General features: G+C 38.9%; 1 protein-coding gene and 1 long non-coding RNA gene across 3 annotated transcripts in view; both read left to right on the top strand.

The window, feature by feature from the left end:
- Nucleotides 1-15,955, top strand: part of FAM53A (family with sequence similarity 53 member A) — a 70,139-nt gene that overhangs the window by 34,989 nt on the left and 19,195 nt on the right. The window lies entirely within an intron of this gene.
- LOC118166140 lies at nucleotides 5,930-15,675 on the top strand. The gene is made up of 3 exons (XR_004750364.1): nucleotides 5,930-5,941; nucleotides 8,528-8,530; nucleotides 14,899-15,675. It is a non-coding gene; the product is annotated as an uncharacterized LOC118166140 (long non-coding RNA).

The raw sequence follows: 15,955 nt of genomic DNA on the forward strand, positions 1-15,955 counted from the left end.
TAGCATTCAATTTTGTGTTACCATTTAAAAGGCAAAGAACAGGTAGCTCTTAATAAACAGCTTTCTGTGTTCCTTAATATTTTCTTCTAAACAGCTTCATACTTCACTGTACCCCCCTCTGTTTTAGTTTATGCTGTTCTGGGAAAATAATACCACGTTTTAAATTCTTTGAAAAAAAAATAATTCAGTGAAAAGAGTAATTCATGTATGGAAAAACAAATCAAAATGATCAGGCTGCTGACCAGCATTGTACTTCCCTGATAAATTTTGGAAGGATCTTATTCTGGATTTAGAGCTGAAAATAAAAATTTGTACAACTTCAGGCTTACTAGAATATGAAGACAGCTGTAAAAACAAGTGGAAAAGGCTGGTAAATGATGAAACAATGTGATAGCTGTTTTCAGTCCCTAAGGACTCAAAATGACAATTCAGTTGTGTGCTGTAATAGTTGTATGGGTGTGGAATAGTTGTACACTGTATATATGCCTATTCAGCGTTTGTTCACAACTGCCCAAATAAGAAGTTGGCTCTAGTGTTAAGATACTTGGTCCTCTTTCTTTGCAGCAGGAATATGATCAGCCTGATGCCTCAGGATGGCAAACAGGAGCCTCTTGGACTTTCAGACTTCTGCAGCTAATAGCCTCTATCACAGAGGTTGTTGCAGAATAGGTAAAGGTGGAGTTTAGACAGATAACTGCAGTTGGGGAGATAGAAACCGTTCTTTACTGGAGAGTTCTCCCCCAGAAAACAGAGCTTTTTTTCACATGTTCAACTTGGTGTAGATGTATATCCCTTGATCCTTTTAGCAATAATAGAAGAGTATGAGAAATAAAGAACAGCCAAGACGTTGCACATGCTTTTCAATGTATTAAAAAGTTTTCTTGTGATAGTGATGTCTTTGCTGTCTGATCTGAAACAGAATTAGTTTGAAGACTTTCTGCTGTTTAACATACTCATGCACCTCTTCCCCCAACCCTTAGGCATGGAGTTGCCCCCCCCCCCCCCCCCCAAAAAAAAAAAAAAAAAACAAACAAACAAAAAAAAACAACTACACTTGGTATCATGCTTAAACTTTTTAAATGTGTTGTCTTAAGTGGTCTTTGGTTTGTTTGAATTTTTACTGGGATAAAAACAGCTGGCTTCTATTAAAGAGTAGTTTCAACAATTCAGTTGCATAGCATCTGATGCAGTAACACTGGATACCTTTTAAAATAGTCAAGGTTGGAGTTGCAATGTGTTTCATGTACAGTCAGATGTTGCTGTTTTGCTTTTTTGAAGGCTAGCTTTCTTGTAATATCTTCAGGCTTCAATTGTAGTTATTTTAACTGTTGAAATAACATCAAATAACAGCTACTAGGAAATATGAGGATAGCTTTTAAATTCTCAAATTAAGGTGTAGAGTTCAGTTTCAAGTCTCATTTTAACAAGTGGCGTAAGTCTGGCATCTTGTAATGTATATAAATCAGTCCAGGCCCTGTAAGATAAGAGTACAAAGATATTTATATTCTTTAACTTTTAACACATAGTGTGGCATGTTGTGTTTTTAGTAGTGGTCAAAAATGTAAGCTGGAGATGGTGTTAGTGGTTTTTTTTAACCAAACTGCCGCCATACCTATTCAGTGTCCTTCTCCAAGGAGCTGTACTGATTTGGGAAGGGTGGATGGTGGAGGTTAGAACAGATGAGACAAAATGGAAAGTTTTAAGGGGTCTCTAAACTGTGAAGGAACTCAGGCTGAGGTTGTTTTGGATTTTCCTAGCATCAGGAGGCTTCTGTGTTCATAGAAATACTTTGACATGATCTGGATTTTATACTAGTGACTTTTCTAGGTACAGGGAAAGGCCCGAAGTGCCATGCCAGGTCAGACCAAATTCTGTGTAGCCTGGCATCCTGCCTGATGGATAACAGCTGCTTTGAGGCATGTGGGAACAATGAATGTGCAATGTGATACTTCCTCCAGTGAGAGGGCCTGGCTTCTGCTAGTGTGCATCCTGGGGGCTCCAAAATGTGCATCAGTGGTTTGGTCTGAGAACCACAGATAGATCCATTGTCTGTCAGCAGTTTGTTTTTAACCCTTTGCATTGGATCTCCACATTAGCCCACGACAGTTTTTTTTCTAAACTGTGTGTTCTGTTCTCCAAATGTTTAAAATGTTTTTTTTTTTTTTTTTTTTTTTTTTTTTCTTGGTGTATAAGGTCTTAAATCACCAAAGCATTGGATAACTTAATTCTTAAAAATCAAAATTAAATTGCTTCTGCTTTATGGCTATTGACCTCACACTTCATTTTTTTGGAGGCATAGTGTCTTTGTGAATCTACAAAGCAAGGGGGATTTCTTGTAAAAGGTAGAGTTGGAGTCATAAAGATTTTGTCAACTGCAGCTGAAACAGCAAGACTGGTATCACTTGTAGTACAGTGCAGAACTGTTGCACCCACTTACTTAGACTTGGACTCCTTGTGGGCCAGTGTACAGAAGCTAATGTGAGTAAATATAAGGATAAGGTGGTGGTACTAATTATTTTACTTAAACTTATCCTGCTATAAATATTTTTGGTTGTTACTGAGTACTTAAGGCATTAGTTTAGTTTTCTATTACTTTTTTTTGAGGCCATTGTAATGGTCAGTAAGTGGACAGGTAGATGAATTAGCCAGGCTGTGGCCTCACACTAAACTTAAGCAAAGCTTTGAAGCATTTGTATTGATTCTTTGAATTCTTGTTGTGTAGAAAATTTCCAGGTATGCATTGTTAGGCATAATTACAATAGCCTTATTTACCTCAGTTCACTTTATCATAGCGTAATCTGTGTTCTCAAGCTGCACAAGTAGCAGAAGTAGAACTCAAGTGTGGACACAGAAAGCAAAATACCCCATGTGTGAATAGTGTAGTGAAGTAACTGCTAGCAGGGTATCCAGTGAGTCAAGCCTCAATTGGTTCAAGTAGGTTAAGTATTGGCTTATGAAGTTCATTCAGATTGCATTCTTTAAATAGTAAGCATGTTGCTTTAAATAAACCTTGAGTTGCTTATGTAAAGCTCATCTATTACAGCCTCCTGTCAAAATAGGAACAAACAGGTTATTTAGGGTGGGTGTATTTTCTACTTGTAGAAACAGTGAAGTCAGCAAAGGCTGTTCTCTGCCTGGCATGCTACCTCCATATAGAGTGATTTAGAGGAGGTGTTTAAACGAATAAGAGCTGGAAGCGTATTAAACTCTTGCAGTGCTCTTGTAATACTGTCTATCTAGTACAGCCCTTCATGGTCAGAATATAGGTCTCATGGTTTCTGCCAGCACTTTGCAATTCAGTGGTTATGTTGGAACATACCACTGCTTCTCAAACAACATGGGTGGTGGATGTCCTTGAACTGTATGGGGTGTGTCTTCTGACCCGGGGCAACCTGGATGGCCTTGGCTCTTGGAGCATGTTTTATTAGAAATACAATACAAATGAGTTGTGTAGGAAGGGATTGGACTGGGATTGATTGGGATCAACAGAATGACAGCAAATGTAAGAATGTAGCATTAGCTTATTTGCCAGTATTTCCCTCCCATTTTTTTTATAAGATTAAGCTGTGAATAAAGCAGTTGAGCCAGGGATAGATATTTGGTTCTTGTTTGGAAACTTAAAGTCACATCTAGGAATAAGCACTAACCGCACATTTCAGAGAAGAAAAACAGCTAATCCTGGCCTACCTTTTCTTTAAAAAATGGTTCTGGGGCCTTATTTCTTCTTTTCCCACTGTGGCAATAATTTCTGTAAGTGATCATAAAACAAGGAAGCAAAAGATGATTGCTGTTTCAAAAGGCATGAAGTAATTTAAGCTCAAAAGTCAATGGTCTTGTTCAGAGGAAAGGAGTTAGGTGCCAGAGTTGTCCAGCTGAGTAAATCAGTAGTTGAAATCCATGTTGTATAATTCTAGGTATAAACTTAATACGTAGCTGAAAAGTAATACTCAGTAGTGGACCTCGAGGAAAACATGTTTTTACTGTTTTTTGTTGTATGTACTATGTTCCGCCAAGTGCATGGGACCAAGTACATCAGCTTTTGCCAAGTTTAAATGTTTTTCTCTTTAAGAAAAGCCTTATGACTTGGAGGACCAATGTCTGAATGGAAATGGATTCAATAAACTACTAGTACGTTTTCTAAGCTTCAGTAGAGTGGAAACAGACTGCTGCTATGCCTGCAGGGTTTTGAATAAGGAAATGCAATTCAGCTTCTGCTAAAGCTTGGTCAAGGTATTATTCATTGTAAATGAGCTTGGAAGCTAGAGAATGCTGTTGAGTGGGCTACAAAGTTGTTCAGATGTCTGGAGCACTTCTCCTATGAAGAAAGGCTGAGAGAGATGGGGATGTTCCATCTGGAGAAGGCTCTGGGGTGATCTTATTGCAGCCTTTCAATACTTAAAGGGGGCTTAAAAATGGAGAGAAACTTTTTGCTTGGGTAGACAATGATGGGACAAGGAGGAATGGTTTAAAACTAAAAGAGGGGAGGTTTAGATTAGAGATTCTGAGGAAAACCTTCACTCAGAGGGTGGTGAGGCACAGGTTGCCCAGAGAGATTGAGGATGCCCCATCTCTGGAGATGTTCAAGGCCAGGTTGGACAAGGCCCTGGACAACCTGATCTAGTGGAAGGTGTCCCTGTCTATGGCAGGGGTGTTGCAACTGGATGGTCTTCAAGGTCCCTTCCAACCCATGCCATTCGATGTTCCTATGAATTACCAAGTTATGGAAGACTGCCTCTTTGGGGAGGAACAGGGTGGCAGTTAAAAATAAAACTAAAAGCCTTCTTGAGGCAGCTTCAGTGATGGTCACAGCACCAGTCTCATTGGTGACACAGCACAGATTCTTGAGCTGTCTGCATTTATGTTTGGATAACAGGTAAACTTGAAGTACTTTGATTTGGATGGTAGGCTACATTGGCTCCTTCAGAGTTGAGCAGTACACTGCCATGTAGTACGATTACATACCTCCTATATCCTCAAATCAAATAGAAAATGTAGTTTGAGTTGATGTTCATGTGGGTGACTATTTACATTTGGCTATCAATCCATCTTAATTTCCTGCTGATTCATGTTTATTTCTCTCAATACTTTTCTAGTATTCTGTCCACTGCAGCCTTTTAAATGCCTCCAGGGATGCGGTTTCCTTAGCAGATAGAGCCTTTTGTGGGAAGCCAAGGCAGTTTCTCTATAAACTATAAAACTTACTCAGACTCACTTTAAATAGTAGCGTGTATTTTTTGGATCTCTTCCCCACTGTCATGATAACAAATAATATTTTATTGAAATAAAATATGAAGCTGCTTTATCCTCTGGCTAACAAAATGTATGAGAACTCCTTTTGTCTATATATTTTGTCTATATTTGTCTTATCCCTGCAGGAGGAGGGATAGCAGGCCCTAACTATGGCATCTAGAGTAGGAGTCAGTGTCCATGTACTCTTCTGTTTTGTGAAAATGTTGGGTATGAATGCACTTTTTTTGCTGGAATGCCTCTTGAGAGGTAAGGAGGAATGAATTTTTGCTGTATGAAATAATAGTCAAGGACTGGGACTCCTCGGAGTCTTCTGAGGACTTGGGTAGGGCAGAGTGCTCTTATAGACCTCTCTTTCCAATCAAATACTTAAGTTTTTCCTCTTAGTCTCTTAACTTAAAGCTGTTGAAAGTACTCCTGGAAAACAGGTTGATCACCCCTTTCCCCAAAAATACTAATTTTGAACATTTTCAGTCTTTTTAAGTCTTACTTACTCTTCTTTGTGAAGTGTTATGCAGATTGTGCTTCCTGTGTTGAAGTTTTTATGTAAAAACAAAAGCACTCAAATCCATGGTCTTCAAAACTTAAAGCCACAAACCTGTATTTCATTAAAGAAGAAAAAAGCCTGTATTGTTGTGACTTGCAGTGAAGACATGCATAACTAATACCTGCTGTTAACTCCTCTTAAATTTAAGTACTGTGCCAGGTGAAATCCAAATGATTTGTACAAAGAGCTGCATCTTCCACCGAGATTTGTGTAGCAGCACTGTCTAGTCAAGACTGTTGTGCCATGACCAGCTTTGAAGGGAGGGAACAAGTGCCGTGAGCTTTTGCTCTTGATGCAGAAGTGTAGGCTTAAGTGTGATTTTTAGTTCTTTCCTGTGCTGTGATAAATTCTCGTGGAAGTGAGAAAGGAGTCTAGGTTCCTAAAATGAATGAAAGTGTTACAAGTTTATATACTTTTTTCAGAGAGAATGAGAACATTATAAAAACTTCTCTAAATCTTGGCTGTGAGAACATTAGATCAGGTTAACTTGAAAATGAATTTCATAAGGCTTCGGGCAGCAGGCAGTGCTATGGTATGTAGCTGCTGAACTAGTGTGTGAGCTTTTGGTGTAAAACTTGAGGGGGCTTTATCCAGGTGTGTGTAACATGCAACTCAGCTGGGGATTGGTCTGTCACTGTCCTGTAGAATTAAACTAGCTTTCCTTCTGAACAGTCTTTGAACCTTTGTTTGCAATCAGTGTTGCTGCTTGTGTAAGGGTTTCCTGTCAGAACAATGGTAATTTGAGTGCAATTACTACAAAAGCAAGATATAGGAGAGCTGGTGAAGTAGTAGACTAAGATGATTGGATCCTCATTGTTTGATACTTGATGAGTCCAACAAACTAAACTGGGAAGCATGTCTTATATTAAAGGTTTTCATTTCTCTTAAATATATATATTTTTTTACAAAGTAAAAACTCTCAATATTTGATCTTAAATTTCTTGAGCTTCCTGGTTTAGATAGCTACACTGGTTAAATACAGCTGAGAAGTGTGACCTTTTCCAAATACAAAATGGGGTGTTGAAACTGCAGTTCTTGTCAGCTTCCTCCAAATGCCCTTTGAATCTGGGCTATAGCAGAGATGAGACATTTCTGCCCCTGCAGTTCAGTGAAGTGCATATTGGGAAGCTGAATTTGTTATTCCTTGTTCTGAATTACAGGTCCTCCTTCATTACCTATATTAGTTCATCTCTTGATTGGTTTTGTTGCTTAGATGATGTGTTATCTGTGGAACACTTTGTTCTCTTCATATCCACTGTTGTGTAATTCTGAGTTTGGATTCTCAAAACACTTGAATTCTTACGTTGGTATTTCAGCGGTACACTTAAGCAAATGCCATTGTGCAAGCTGATTTGCTCACAACTGGAAAGCAGCTTTCATCCGAAGCCTTTTGCTGCAGATTCAACTTGACTGTGCTAGCAGATGAACAGTCATGGAGGTTTGGGGATGCTGTATAAAAAGCTTGATAGGACTTCCCCTGTGTTTGAATAATCTTTATTTGGGGATAGGTTTTGTGCATCAAAGTTGCTGTTCATCCTTTTTTTAATAGCAGTAGCGTTAGTGGAACTCTTCCTGTTCAGAGAGGATGGTTTATTTTTAAGCAGGCATTGGTGATATATCCTATCAGAAGGTGTCCTGCTTTGTGATCATCTTTTAGCATATTGGTGTTTACAGTTAAATCTGCATTAAAAATAAGTTTCGGTTATAGAAACCACTTTGTTTTTTCCCTCCATTACTCCCCTCACCACCCCTGTGGTTTGAGTTTTGTATGGGGACGACTCAGGAAGGGGAGCTGAATTCCTTTTCCTTGTTTCCCTTTTTAAAATACAATGGTGATTACAATGTCTGTCTGAAACAGACATTATATTTTGCTAGTAATGTTTTGTCTCAAAGCAAATGAGTCATCTTCTGACTGCCAGCCTTCAGAATATGACAGTCCTCAAGAACTTTCCATATGAGGAAGCAATAATAGATTTGTGGGACTGCTAAAGTACAATAAATAGTGTCCTGCTACCACTAAGCTTCAGAATCTGACAGGGATTTTGCTGTTCTGTGGAATGGTTTAAAAAACCATTCTACCACCCAATTTACAAATTGATCTAACATAAGGAGTCATTGATGTCAGCTTTTTTGATGGCGATTAAAAAAAGCAATGGGAATTGTTCTCAAAGCACTTTTTTTTCAGTTTAGGACTTGTGAATTTACTCAGGCAGTGGAGATCAAAGCTTAATAATCTAGAAAAAAAAAAAAAAAAACACTATTACAGGTTAGGAGACAAGTGCCTAAACAACTCCATTGGTGCGCATATGCCACTAGCATTATATTTGTTTTAGATGAGCAGGAAAAATAGCCTTGCTATATTCAGGATTATTTTAAACTTGAAGTCACCTAATCGTTTGAGAGAATTAACTTTAGCTTAGTTTTAAAGTATTACAAATAATTACTTCAGCAAGCTAGGAGTCTCCAGTTGGCAGTAGTGGCCTTCTTTTGAGTAGCCTAAGGTGCTTAATCATCAGTGCTTGCTTCTCCCATTTAAATAGGAGTCTTGCCCTTGGCACTTAGTGGCTCTGCTGAACATAAATGGTTGTCTGAATCTCTGCTGTTTCAGTGCACCTGATGCTGCTCATGTGCAGCTCTACATCTAGTATAAAACTGGTAGCATTCCCTGATAGCTTTTGTTATTGATGAAGATATTTTGGCACTGAAGCTGTTAATTTCAGTATCTTTTCCAAGGAAGTTCCTTTCTGCAAATAAATGTCTTTCAAGCTAGATAGCATCTTTCATTTTTAGGTGTTCCAGAGCAGGAAGCTCTGCCAAAGAGAACCCTTAGGGTGCATCTGAGCCCTGTAGCATAGTCTCAGGCTTATGGGAGCAAGTCTGTATTGCAATGACAGCCTTTAGGCAGGACCAGTGTGTGCTGTCCCAGTACCTTCAGTTTATACCAGGCTTAAACTTGAATTTACTCCTTGTTTTTGTAATCCTGTATTAAAACAGGACCAGTTAATTTCAACTTGTTTTATTGTGGTTTCTGTACTAATACTTGAGGATTAATCTGAGTTTTGCCAGGCTGTTGGAGATAATGCAGGTGTTAAATTGGATGCTTTTACATTTTGCTGCCACGAACAAGAAAAATGACCTAGATACTAAGAGTGGGGAAGGCAGGGGATTGCTGTCCATCCAGGGCTTCACTTTAGAAATAACATAGCTTGGATAATCCAAATCTTGTTGTTTACTCCTCCATCACGAGTAAAAGCTCCTTTACTTATAGCTATAATTGCTAATTAGTCAAGCCCTTAATTTAGTTAGAAGTAGTTTTTTAGGTTGAGCTGTATTAGCAGGTAAGTTTTTCAGTCTTGTACATTAAATGCTCTTGCTGTCAAGCGCAGATTTATGTTCTCTGTACTGAAACATAACTGATGACTGTGCTCCAGACCAGAGCTGTACAGGTCATAAAGTTTGTTAAGAAGTGGCCTTGAGGTTTTCTAACCGCAGCAGAGCATTTGCTTGACCTAGTTATTTTCCAAAGGCACTACTGTTTTTCTTACCTCGAGCACTGTTGCCTGTAGGGGTTAGTCTGATGGGTTGTGACATAGGGTCTGGAGAGCCTCTTGTCTTTGCCTCTGTTCCTGGTGAATTGGATGCTCTTGTCCTCAGCTGTGTTCTTAAAATAAATAGTGTAGGTGCTTGAACTTGGAAATGTTTTTAGGTAACAGGCCTTGAGCAAACAAACCTTTCTTTGGGCATGTAAAGCTTTTTCTTCTGCAGTGGATCTTAAATGGTACAAACCTGAAGTATGCAGCTGTTCTACTGGGAAGCAACGTGCTTGTCAAATGGCAGTTATGCACCCTTACAAAATAATGTCTGTTTGCTAGAATTTGGCAAGCCATTGTGATGTCTCATGACTTAATTCCATGTACTCTGAACTTTTTTCCTCCCAAGTTTTGCCAGCTTCTTTCCCCGTTACTGGATCTGTGTGCGCATACATGCGCTTATGTCTTCTAAGGAAGTTTTGGACTGCTGCTGCTGCTTGGAGGGATGTTGGAAGCAGGAGGAATTGGTTTTGCTTCTGTGAGACCAAGGCATGTGCTGAATTAAGCAGTTTACATGGCTTTCCAGGTTCTGCTTCTTGATTGTTACTGCTCAGCAAGCCCATCTTGGCACTGCTCTGTGTTATGTAGATTTTAGCTGCTCTACTTTGATGCTTTCTGTTGGGGATTTTTTTCAAGTTTAGTGGTTTGGTGTCAAAATTTTGCTTAGATTCCTTTTTAGAGAAGTGCCCAGAAAACTGACTGTGCTTCCTGGTGTTGAGCATAGCTAAATTCCCCCTCTATTCTCATCATAAGTATGAATAGGTACCAGAGAGATGCAGTAGGTTCAACCTGGGTCCAAGGCGTGACCAAGAGATAGTGGAATCTGCGGCTCCCACAGGAACACAGGAGCTTACTGAGCTGCTTTTGTGTGACTGCAGAGGCTGCCTTATGCAAGCTACGGAGATACTCCCTGACTAGTGAGGTGTAGGACCCAGTGACCTTTGCAGGATGACTCAAGCGTGGCCATTGCACACTTGAGGACCAGGCCTGAGAGCATTAAGCATCTGTGAAGCCATGTGAACTTCTTCAATCTCCCCACCCACAACTGTCTTGGTTTAAATTTTATATTCCTCCCTTCCTGATCCTGTTTTTATTAAAAACCACCACAACAAAAAAAAATCACAAATATGATAATTTTTGTCATTTATTGAAACAGTACCGGTTATGACACATCTTTCAGTACAACTATTTACAGGATGACTGGTTCTCCATCCTTAACATTACTGATTTAAATTGTAATCAACTTAACATGGTTCTGTGTTTTTCATGCCTTAGTCCATGGCCTGAATAATATGAAGACCTGTGGGGAGCCATGATATTACCCTTGCAAATAGAACATACGGCACAGTCAGCAAGAAACAATGATGGCAAAACGGTACAAGAATTTCCCCAAATTACTGTCCCAACAGTTCTGTTCTCAAACAGGATTTGGGGATAATGTTTTCTTTTTTTTACCACTGTCAGCAGTTCGACAGTTTGACTTTTGACTGCCCTAAAGCAATGGGTGAAAAAAGCAGGCCTCTTTACTTCAGGACAACGTCCTGGGGTTTCACAGACGAGGGAAGAAATCTGTCCTCTGCTGCCTTTTTAGTTTATGCCCTTTGTGAATAGCTCTCAATCAATGTCTGTCTTTCCCAATTACTTCCCCAAGCAGTACTATTTGTGAAACTGATGTTCTTGATGCAGCCTTTGGTTTAATGTCTTTCAAAGCATAAATACTTTTTTTCAGGTGCAAGTCTGCTGATAGATGCTAGATCATCCACCTTGGGAGCTTCCTGCACACCTGTGAAATAACTTTAGTTCACTCTTGTTCTCCTAAGTAGTAATGAAAGCAGTTGTCAGTCATACAAAGCAAAAATCAATAAATTGCCCAGTTCCTTCCAACTAATAGTGGCAATTTGAGGTGTTCCTTTGTCCATGTTACAACACCACACTCTAACTTGTGGGAGTAGCAGTAATTGTGACCTAAATAGGAGAGATTTAAGCTAGTGTTACAACACATTGCCTGCAAAACATAATGGGTGACAGGTTTGGGATGCTTTGAATTTCTTCTATGTTTACTAAAAAGAGACCACCTTTGTTTTGATATTTTATGGGAAATAATGCAAACAGTGTTGCTTGCTGCCTTTAGCTGCTTTGCTCACTTTTTTTGCCTCTGTCTTTAAGGTCTTCCCTTATGATGAAACAGACCCTGTTATCATGTATTCCATGGGGATCACTCGATCTGTATCCATTTGGATTAAGGTTCAAGTATAAATTTGTGATGAAAATGGTTTGCTGTGCATAATAGTGTTACCTTAAAGTTACAGCAGGAATAACTCTAGCCTTGAAGTTCATGCTTGGAAACTGTAGAAGTGAGGGTTACAGGAAAGGAAATGAAAAGGAATGGCAGGATGTTGAAATACTTTTTTTTTTTTTTTAGCGGTCATATTTGTAATCTCTAATCTAGCAACAAACCTTGATGGAAATGTTAGCAAACTATGCATGCTGTTGTTAACTCCCTCGGTGTTAAAGCTGGAATTGATATATAGAAAGGGAAGGAGATCAGTCACTGTTCTGATTCATACCTGCTTTATTTTATTGTTCTCCTAATGAACAAGCATTTTGTATGTAGAATTAAGGCAGAGCATGATAATCCTTTCCCTAACAAGTAAGGTACAGGGTTTGAGTATCATTAAGTTTTTTTGTTTGTTTGTTTGTTTTTTACTTCAGTGTCTTTTTTTTTTTTTTTTTACTTCTGTGACTTAAATTGTGAATGTTAAAAGTCTGAAGACCAGTAAGCAAGATGGCCTGTTCTGAGTTGAGTATGCATGAATGAATGAATACTGGTGATGCCTTTTCTACACTTGTTTTCTAGTTTTAACTTTCTAGTTTTAGTATACATTTTCTGGTCCCCCTAGGAAGCTAACGGGTCAACTAAATGTACCACCTCCTTGTTATTTCACTTATTTCTTGTGTTCCAGACACGTGAAGCTTCACTTTAGAGAACGTGGGACAGGTTCCTTTTATAGATACTTCCATTCACTTTTTTTCCCTCAAGGGAGATGGAGATCTTGCCTAAGAGTGCTAGTCTGTCACACAGGCTGTTTAAATGTTGCTTCCTTGTTATTCTACTGTATTTAAAATACAAGATAAAATATGCTGAGAGTTGTAGGAGGCTGCATTCACCCTTCACTGACCAATTTGTGTTCAGAACACTTTCTGTGATGTATTTAAATATGTTTTGAAATTTTGTGATGAACTTGTTCTTGTGTAACACCATCTCCCCCCACCATGGTTTCTCTTCTGCAATGTTCTTGGTTAGGATTGTATAGTGTAGCAACATCAATCTCCAAAAAGAGCTGTTAGCCAAACTCATTAAATCTTTCTTGTTGAAAGCGATTTCACAGGTTTCTAGGCCTCAACACGTTGCAAAACGCAGGCGTGTAAAGCAGAAGTAGATGCCTTTTCTTTAAGAACAGCATGTGAGCACCAGCTAATACGGGCTATAGGTGAAACTGGATTTTAATGTTTATTCCCAACCCAGTTGACTTCTCTTCAAAAATAGATGAGAAAAATAAGGTTGTAAGAGCAATCCCTTGAACTGACAACTGATTCATGGTGTTAAATAGCAGTTGCCCTTACATGAATGTTCTCTAGAGCTAGTTCTTTACCTCTTCCAGTTGATCCTTCTGCTATATGAACATCTAGAGAAGAGTTGCTGATGTCCTCTTTTTCCCATACACTATATAAAATAGGCTCTTTTCAAACAGCCTTGTCATGAACCTTTGCTACCTCTAATTCCATCCTTGAAACACTACAATTTTCTTCTCCCTTGGGCCTGCTTTTACTTTCTCTCTCCTTTTATGGCTGGATTGTGTTGCTGTCTGTAGTCACTTGTATTTTGTCCTGCTATGACCCTTCCAACTAATGAATTCCTCATAATGCAGCTTGATAGTGTGACCTCGTGCTTTTCTATAAATGTGTCCATGATATCATTTCAATCTGGTTCTTGAGTATTCTCTCATTCCCTTATGTGGCTGATGCCACTCAGCATTATCTAGTGAGCTGTGTTAGCGTGATGTACTCTTTTGGGCAATTTTGTGCCTTTTAACCAGTCTTCAGATGCATCATTGGCGTAGCCACCCTCATCATTGTTCAGTTTTGTGTTCTGGCTAGCTTTCACATCTATTTGGTGTTCTTAGTATTGTTGTATATGTCTGGCAAAAGTAATACGAGGTTTTAGCTGATCTTTGAGGTAGGTAGCATAAGAATTAAGCAGACTTGTGTACCATGCTTGAGGTAAACATGTCAGTGTTTCCATTCATTGCATAGATGCCAAGGAGAATATTTAAGAAACAGTTAGGATGCTCTGAACTTTTCTACCTACTTCTGCACAGTAAGCAATTGAGATTCAATACTTAGGTTATTTTTTGTAGGCAGCTCGATTTAATTGCTATTAGGGGGTTTTGACAGACTTTATTTTGACTTTTTATGCCAAGTGGTATGTCATAGCGTGGTTTTTGAAGAACTAACCCTTTTTGCTTTTGGGATAAGGTGTAACTTCCAAGACGAGTTGTGTCATGCAGTTGCTAATGGGCCCCCTTGGACCAAAGTCTGGTTGTTTAGCTGCCCTACCTATCTTGCTTATGGTAACGTGTATTAATCTACTCTGATTATGTCTCTGCGGGTAAAAATATGTTCAGAGTTGCAACTAATTGCTGTGCTGAGGGTTGTGTGAGGCTCTAAAGGGCTGAAGATGTGCCAGGAGTGTGGTTTTTCTCTGGAACCCTATTCTGGTCTGGGTCTGGTGCTTTGAACAGCACACATAGGCATGTGGAGAACTGAACTAGTACTAGTAATTCAGATACGGTTTAGAGGCATTTTAAAACTGCTTCACGTCTCCACCCAAGGAACTTCCTGTGAGATCAGTACACACAGAGGAGATAAGGAGGTCCTAGACTTTTGCCGGAGCAGTGCAGAAAACTCGTCTTTTGTGGGGTTTTTGATGTTCAGAAAGACTTCTTGAATTCAGTGTGGTGTATAAACATATTACAGAAAATGACTTGCTTCAGACTTGTCTCTGTAAGACTACTTTATTGTAAATGACTGCTGTGGATTTTTGATGGAAGAGTAAAATGGTCTTGTAACAAATGCAGCTGCAGATGAAATGAGTTCTTATGTTGGTAAAATTATAAGGTTGGAGAGTTGTGTGTATGTGGAGGGGAATTTCCATTTTAAAATAAGAATGGCATATGTTTGCAAAAGGCAGTGTGAATATCAGTATTTCAGAAGTATCTGGGAGTAGAAAGTATTGAGTCTCTCTTAAGCTTGGGGGCTTTTTTTTGGTGGGGTTGGAAGGAGGAAAAAAGGACACTTGACAGTAGTGTGCAGTCTGTCGGTTAGGATTTTAAATGTTCCTGGAGTGCATGTGGGGATTTTCCAAAAATTAAGTGAAAGTGTGCACTAAGAAAAATCATTCATTTGACCACTTGATGTATACTTTCCAAGATTAGTGATTTTTTAAAAAATTAGATTCAAGAATTCTTTATGGCAGAAATCAATATTGTCATTTCCAGACAAGTCTATCTAAATCAAGAGTAGTAAATGAGACTAAAATTATTTTGAATGTTGCTACTTTTCTCCTTTCTAGGCTTTGAGAATCCTCTATCTTTCTGTGCAAGCAAAGGGCTAAAAAATAAGATATATCACAATGCTTTTTCCTAGGTCCTGGAGTCTTTGTTTTTTTTGTAGTTCCTGAACGATGCTCTAGTCTGACTTGTGTGTATGTGCAGCAGAAGGATCCAGTCCCAAACTTGCTCCTCAGTGCTTGAGATTACAGGTATTCGTTTGGATGAAAAATCTTGTATTTGGGTAACACAGGATTAAGTGAGGACTCATACCTGTTGTTTTGGTACTGGTGTGTGTTGCATTTTTGTAGGTGACGAGCTGTTGTCATGGATATAGCTTCTCTGCTCTATTCCTAGGATGGGAGATCACACTGTAGGTTTTGTGTGGTTGCTTTGCCACGTGAACACATCTGCTACACTGTGTACCTGACTTCAGGAAAATGCTTTGATCAGGCATCAGCTGTCTAGTTTAAATGTACAATTAAATAGTTCAAGTAAATATTTGCGTTAACTAGCAAATAAGATGATACCTTGGAGATGAGGTCCTGTTGTCATAGCAAAAGGATGAAAAACAAAATAAAAAAAAATGGAGCTCCTGGAAAGCCATTCTTAACTCTAGCCCAGTGTGAAGTTGTCTGAGATTAAATACAATTTGCAGGTAGAGAAAGTCAATAAGTAGTAGATATTGTTTCCTTCTGTATTGAGCTTTGATTTGCTAGGTGAAAAGATGCAATTTGCTGACTGTTTATTGACAAATCTGTAGTAACAAAATTAGTAGTTTAGACTTTAAACTGTAAAACTTTGAAGACCTTATTTCCTAGCCCAAGCTTTTTGGTGTTTCAACTGCAGCACCTGTTATGAAACAACAAGCCCAAGTATTTTTTCGTTAGGTTTTTCAGAGTTGCGATACTGGTATGACCACTGCATCCACCTCAAGTTTTTTTGATTACAGCAGGTTCAAT

This window comes from Oxyura jamaicensis, chromosome 4 (assembly GCF_011077185.1).
Source record: "Oxyura jamaicensis isolate SHBP4307 breed ruddy duck chromosome 4, BPBGC_Ojam_1.0, whole genome shotgun sequence".
Classification (NCBI taxonomy): domain Eukaryota; kingdom Metazoa; phylum Chordata; class Aves; order Anseriformes; family Anatidae; genus Oxyura; species Oxyura jamaicensis.